Source organism: Chinchilla lanigera, unplaced genomic scaffold, assembly GCF_000276665.1.
Source record: "Chinchilla lanigera isolate Chin_1 unplaced genomic scaffold, ChiLan1.0 scaffold00073, whole genome shotgun sequence".
Taxonomy (NCBI): Eukaryota; Metazoa; Chordata; class Mammalia; order Rodentia; family Chinchillidae; genus Chinchilla; species Chinchilla lanigera.
In genome coordinates this window covers 8775149-8782071 of record NW_004955474.1, presented here as the reverse complement: position 1 = coordinate 8782071, position 6923 = coordinate 8775149, and the positions used below count along the sequence as shown (strand labels likewise).

Genomic DNA, 6923 nt, shown 5'->3' with positions numbered 1-6923 from the left:
TATTTTAAATATTTTATTTTTAATATATTGGGATGACCACACGGACTTTGTCCTTGATTCCACTCATTAATTTATTTTTGGTAAGCTACTCTTGCTTTTCTGAGACAAATCTCACTTGATCGTGGTGGATGATTCATTGCATGTGTTATAGATTCAAACTGCTTGCAGTTCACTGAGATTTAATCTATGGGCATATAAAACACTGGTCTGTAGTTTTGGTGTCTTTATCTGGTTATGGTATCAATAGTGCTGGCTTCAAAAATATGTGACAGGAAATGCTCCTTGCTCTTCTATTTTTTGGAAGGTTTTGTGAAGAATTGATACTAATGTGTCCTTAAATATTTGGTGATGTTTTATTTTAGAACTTTGTCTATTTTTCCACTTTTAAAAAATGCAACTCCCCTAGGGTGTCCAATAGTAGAAAACAAACGTCCGCAAATGTCTTATAACCCTGAAATTAATGTGTGATCTGTGATCCACAACAGCGTTATCAAATTTTTAGTTACAGGAAAGACAAAGCAGCGTCCTTAATTCATCCCTAAGTTTCCCAAGTTAAAAGAACAGCAGCAACAAAAGTGGAGGAAGAGGTGTCTCCGCGGAAACCGCCGCTCCTCTACCCTTTGCGCCCTCCTTCCCCGCGGCCCTCCAAGACGTGCCACCCGACTGCAGGCCAGCTGAGCGCGTGCGGGAGGTGAGGCTGGGGGACTATGGCATCCTCGGCTGCGCGCAGAGCCTGGGGAGCGCGGGGGCTGGGCCCGGAGGGTCTGGGGCGGGACAGAGGAGGGAGCCTCGTCCCTGGAACTGTGCAGCAGCAACGCCCCTTGCTATAAATGTGGCGCTGCCTCCGCTGCACCGATTCCAGCTCCAGGCAGCCGGAACCGCAGGCAGCAGCCGGCGACAGAGCGCCTGGGCGGACGCCCAGCTCCAGCTCTGCCTGGCCCGGCGGCGACCCATGGGGAGCGGCCCAAGCGGCCGGACAGCCAGGGCGCACGGCCGGGGCTCGGGGCGGAGCAGCAGCTCGCGGCTGGCGGGGCGCAGCACCCTGGGCGCGGTGAGTTGCAGGGGACGCTCCGTCCCGGTGGGAACCTCGGGGTGGCAAGTTTCGTGCGCTGGCATCTTAACTATGGGTGCCATTCTGCGAGGCTCCGGGGACCCAGGAGCGCGGCCACATTTCCTATTAGCGCCCACTCTGGAGCTGGCAGAATGTCCCCAAATAGCTGAGGAGCTCCTGGATGGGCGGCGACCGTCTGGGCTTATTAGCTTCGTGCTCCAAACATTTCATTCTGTTGTCACCCAACTCGTGAGAATGCAAGCTGGACATTTACAGAAATAGGAGACAACCCAACAAACTTTCCTCTGGGGGCTTTTAGATAACTCTTGTCCTTTAACTGTGAGCTGAGTGGGAGCCTGTGTGACCCCCGCGGGCCGTCCAGGTGAAAGCTGTGCTGCTTTGGGGTGAAGTTTAAGGTATCCTCAACCTCTCCCTTTGCTTCCCAAGAGATACCACCTCTCCCATCTTCTCTGCCCCTTCTCCCTGCAAACTGCCCGTGAGTCCTTGCTTGGGACATAGTCCTCAACTGAGTCGAACTCCGCCATCCTATTTTGAGGTGTTCCTAGGTCCTCTCTGAGTCGTGATGGAGGGCTTCTCCATTCCCCAGTCCCCACAAAGGTCTATTGCCCTCCGCTCTCCTTTTCAGTCTGGGACCTCATGTTCCAATTCTCTCAAATACCTACCTCGGTGCTTCCACAGGGTCAACCTGCTGTGTTTTCAGGGGATCTCAGGCAAGCTGCCCCAATGTAGCCCGTCCCACTGTCTTACAGCCTGTTTATTGCCCCATGTAGAGCTGCCTCTTTACCATTGTTTGCTAATGGCCTCACCCAGTGTCAGAAACCCACTACCAACCTTTCCAAACCTCGCTTAAGAAAATCTGGATGTTTACTTTCCCCTTTGGTCACACTTGGGACTCGGCACATTTATTTCCGGTGTTATTCCAGGAAGAGAAAGGAACAGCGGAGGAAGGAGAGGATAAACCCCACACCCTACTCTCATGTTTTGTAACTGTCCGTCAACTTGTGTCTCCTCTTGCAGATGCTTTATGCCCAACATGATAGTCTTGGCATTTACCACCAGGCGGCCTAGGACCAAGGCGTTTATTCCCAAACTTTACAATCTTCTCTAGAAAAGAAACTTTTAGGGGCTTGGGTGTGTGGCTCAGTGGAAGAATGATAGCCTAGCACACATGAGGCTCTGGGTTAGCAAACAAACTCCGCTCTGCTTTTTCCACCTGTGTTTTCCTGTCTATGAAAGCCCCCCGCAGATCATCTCTTCTCAGGCTGTGAGGGACCCAGTGATACCTCGGGACTCTGTTCTTTCCCCCGTCCTTCCTAGAAGCAATGAGGGGCAGGGGAAAACAGGAAGATGGGAAGGAGACGCCCACTGAACCAGCTATGCAATGTTAGTAGTGTTTTTTAATAACTCTGAAGAGCTCCATCCCTAAGGTTTCCTACAGTGATTAAAAAAAAAATCCTTGATTCCTTTTGCTTCTTGGTTATTGCTTTAAAAATAAAATTCTAAAATACTTACTCTATTATTCCATGTTTTGAAGTCTTCAGAATTATACAGCCCACATGCTAAATTATCTGCTGTAATGAACATTAAGTTTTCTAGGGATAATGTCAAATGCCCCATTCTGCAAACCATGCTTAGCAGTTCCTATAATGTGCTATAGGGTTCAGGAAGTGGACTGAAATTACTAGGTTTCAACATTTGCTAAGGTTGCAGGATTGTTTCTTTCAAGTCTGTTATCTACTATGACTCGTCCTTTTTTCCCCCGATGTCCTTGTTCTGTGTTCCCATTATGAGGGCTTGAATTCTGGTTCTGTTCTTCCCCAACTATCCAACTTAGAAGAACATGGGTTTTTGCCTACTGGCTTCTCTGGTGCCAATGGGAGACTTGACATCCCTGAGATCTACAAAATGTCTCTCTATCGTTGTTGCTGAGACAAGATTTCCTGTCCCACAGCACCCTGAGCTAATGTCTTTCCTCTCTCTGTTTTACAGGGGGTTCAGTATTCAGAAAGAGACAGATCTGGAGATGGTTCTGATTTCTCATCTTTGTCTCCTCTCAAGTTTGGTGTCAGAATTGTATATAACGTGTATTTAACTTTATTTTGTGTTTTGCTGTTATACTTACTACTGCTGCTTTGCTGTGATTAACTAATAGCAATGACTAATTATTCCCTGTGCTAAAATTAGGAAAATAAGGAAAGAAAAATTTAATCTCCTACTTACCAAAAGCTTACCCATTTTCTCAGGTAAAATATGGACCTGAGAGGAAATTTGGAACTCGTAGTTTAAATGCATGATGCAGGTTTCCTCTGTACTGTCACAGTGCCCTTTTCAAGCAGGACCTGAGAACTGTATTTTGCTTTCAAATCTGCTATAGAGACAAAGATAAGACTCCTGTCCCTCTTACACGTTTCAGCTGCCTGGTGTTAACATTTTCCCTTTAGCCTCATGCTTATGAATTTACCTAGTACTCTGCCAGATCACTCTCTATTGGGGAATATCAAAGTGTCTCCAGCAGGCGAGGAAATTAGGAATTTTGTTTAGAAGCTTACATCCAAGTGTTGTAAAGATTAAAAAGCTGTTTTGAAGGAGCGCTATGGTAATAAATAAATTTGGGCCTGGAACAACAAATAGGAGGGCGTATCTACGCCCAAGTTAGGAACATTTGTTTTCTACTCTAATGACCATGAGTTATCAGCATTTATTCAGCCAACACATTTATATTGATGTCTTCCATGCTTGGTACAAACAGGGTACACAAATACACAGAGATAAAATCCCTGTGGAACTCTATGTTTAATCACTTGAAGAACTCCAAAATTTCCTCCCAAAGTGGTCGCATTATTTCACATTCCTAACCTCAGTGTGTGAAAGTTCCAATTTTTTCACATCTTATCAACCTCTAGCATTGTCTTACTTTTTGTTTCTGGGTGTGGAGTGAGTGGCATTTCACTGTGAGTTTGACTTTTAATCTTCTCAGGACTAACAAAGTTAAGCATCCTTTCATGTGCCCGCTGCCCATTTACATATCTTTCAGAGAAATGTCTATTCAGATCCTCTGATCATTTTTAAACTGGGTTATTTGTCCTTTCCTTGTTGACGAGTAAGGGTTTTTTTATATTCTCTGAGGGTGATTCCTTTTCAGACATTCGCTTTACAAATATTTTCTTCCTTTCCATTTCTGTTTGTATGAATTTTCTTTCATTTCTTTCATTGGTACTTTGTTAAATTTATTGCCATTTTATTATTTTGACACTATTATGAATGGAATTTTTATCAATAATTAAATTTATTGGTGCAGTTTAGATGTACAGAATAATTGCATTCATCATATAGAATTTGTGCCTATACACAATGAAATATTTGGTACACCGGACAAGCCAACTTTTACACACATCATCATTGGAATACACTTTTTTTGTGTGTGATATCAGGAATTGAACTCATAACCTCATGCTTGCCAGGCAGGCACTGTGCCATATCCCTGGCCCTTCATCATTGGAATGTTCTGTTATTTTTCTTCAGAGTAGTTCTAAGGGTCTTTTTCAAAATTACCTGAAGTCACTGAATTGCATGAGTTGTGTTTCCTTTCACAAAGGCGCATATTAAAGCAACATACAAAATCTGATAAATATTTTGTTCAATTTCTAGCCTAAATTAACTCTATATTTTCTACATTATTCGTGATATGAATCTTAGCTTCTAAAAATCAACTTTGTAATTGCTTATTATATAAAGCCACTCTAAATCAAAGAATATATCTAGGGGTTTAAAGTAATATTCAACTAATTTTGCAATGACTACTAACGCTGTAAAATGCAATAGTTCAAAAAATCTGAAGAGCTAAATACTTGCTAGATGTTGCATTTGTTAGTGGTTATTTTAATGTCAAATTTGACAATTGGAAATAAAGTGTGTTTGGGATAGTCAAGCAAAGAGAAGTGAATATTGCACTAGCATTTAAGGTTTGCTAATACTGATTTTTTTTCTCTTCACAGCAGATATTTGCAAGGAGAAAAATATCCCCTTGCACATGAAAACTAAAATCATGCCGTATCTCAAAATATTTTACTAACAAAAGTCCCACTGTCTAGTGTAAATTCTGTGTGACTGCTTTATTTTATGTTATTCTTACAGATCAGTTTTGAAGATTTCACTTTTGTTTGCTTTGGTTCTTCAAACAATGCATCATCTCAATGTCATTAATAGAAACTAATATCTAGAATCTGCTAGTTATTTTTAGTGTCCTTCAATATCCAAGAGTATTGCTTGCTTGTGTGTTTGGGACAGGACCTTGCTGTGCTGTTCAGGTTGGCCTTGAACTCTCAGTAATCCTCATGCCTCAGCCTCTTGAGTGCTGGAATTATAGGTGTGCCTCATCATACTTAGTTCCAAGGATTTATTTGATTATTTTGCCAGCATCGCTCTTAGTTACCTTTCTAAAATCTAAAAGCTTAGAAGTTGTAAAAATGACTACACTTTATTTTTTCATAATTGTAATATATTTTTCTATTTCAAGTTCAGTTCCAGATGTGCTTAACATTTAAAATTATAGAATAATTTTTCAGTTTGTGTCAAATGTTATGTGATCTGTTATTCATTTTATACACATATGGGATGTCTTGTTCTTCATGAAATGGTATTAAAATCTTACACAGATCAGTGAATTTAAGTACTATGGTTAACTACAGAGTAAGAGAACTGGAAAACACACACACAGCTGTGTGCTCTTAAAGACCGTTTAGGGTCTTCCTTTGCTCTCCATTTCTTTCGGTATTTTCTCATTTTATAGTAGTCAAAGCTTCTCTTACCAACTTTGAAAGATGAAGAAATACATCTATGAAATGTACCAACAGCACTAGCGGATTCTGGCAGACAGAATACCACAGATCTGAGCGACATTAGGTCCTGAGGACACATCAAAGTACAAAATGGTCTTTGCCCTGGAGAGCAGTGGATCAAGCTAAGCACACATTTAGAAAGGGAAGTCATTTAAAAATGTCCCCTCCTTCCACCCTGCCGTTCAGTCCGGGTGGCACATCTAATACGTGTACACTGGTTCGAGCCACTTCTGCAATAACTACCACCGCCTTCCCGCCTCCTAGGAACGGAATTCCCTTGACAGTACAGCCTACATTGAGTTCTTCCTCGTGTTCTGTCACTAACACTGTACAGAAGTTAATTCCATGGGCATTTATTGGTTGGCTGTTTTCAGCTAAAGCTGTGGAAAATGTTAAATGCATTTTCAGATCTTTACATATGAGAATAAAGATGTTAGAAGCTAGTTTTCTAGTTTTGTCTGAGTATATTATCCTAGGACACTTAAGGAAATGACCTAAAGTTGACGCTCTGGTCTTACGAATTGGGGAGCTAAGCGTTGATACCATTTGTCAGTCTAAAGCAGCAATGGTAAGGAGAAAGAAAAGAAGAAAAGAAAAGAAAATGAAAAAGAATAAAAACTTGAAATATCAAATCAGTGATCAGGTGTGGAGAGGCAGGAATATTAGAATCACATAGGATGGGTACCAGCTCCCCACAATAATTGTAATGATTATGTGGAGCAAACACGTACTAATAAAATAAATATATATAATAATATATATGATATATTATATCATATAGATGTCATATTATATATATCATGGAGTAGATATATTAATAATAGAAAATAAGGTGATATGTAGATAGTATAACAGAGAGAAAATAAGGTGATACATATAGATATTATAAGATACAAAGTAAGGGGCTCGGGATTTAGCTCAGAGGCAAAAGCGCCTACCTGGCAAGCTCAAGGTCGTGAGTTCGGTTCCCGGTACCTGAGAAAAACCAAACCAAAAACAAAAAAAGATACAAA

The 6923-nt window shown here is 41.4% G+C and overlaps 1 protein-coding gene across 3 annotated transcripts in view; it reads left to right on the top strand.

The window, feature by feature from the left end:
* Positions 1-766: 766 nt before the first annotated feature.
* The window catches only part of Agtr1 (angiotensin II receptor, type 1), a 47364-nt gene continuing 41207 nt past the window's right edge, over positions 767-6923 (top strand). For 2 of the 3 annotated variants that reach the window (XM_005401426.2, XM_013502791.1), the window contains exon 1: positions 817-1051. The gene's annotated coding sequence lies outside the window, so the exon portion shown is untranslated. Of the gene's footprint in view, positions 1052-6923 lie in introns of all 3 variants that reach the window. The other variant, XR_001230743.1, reaches the window with a different exon arrangement.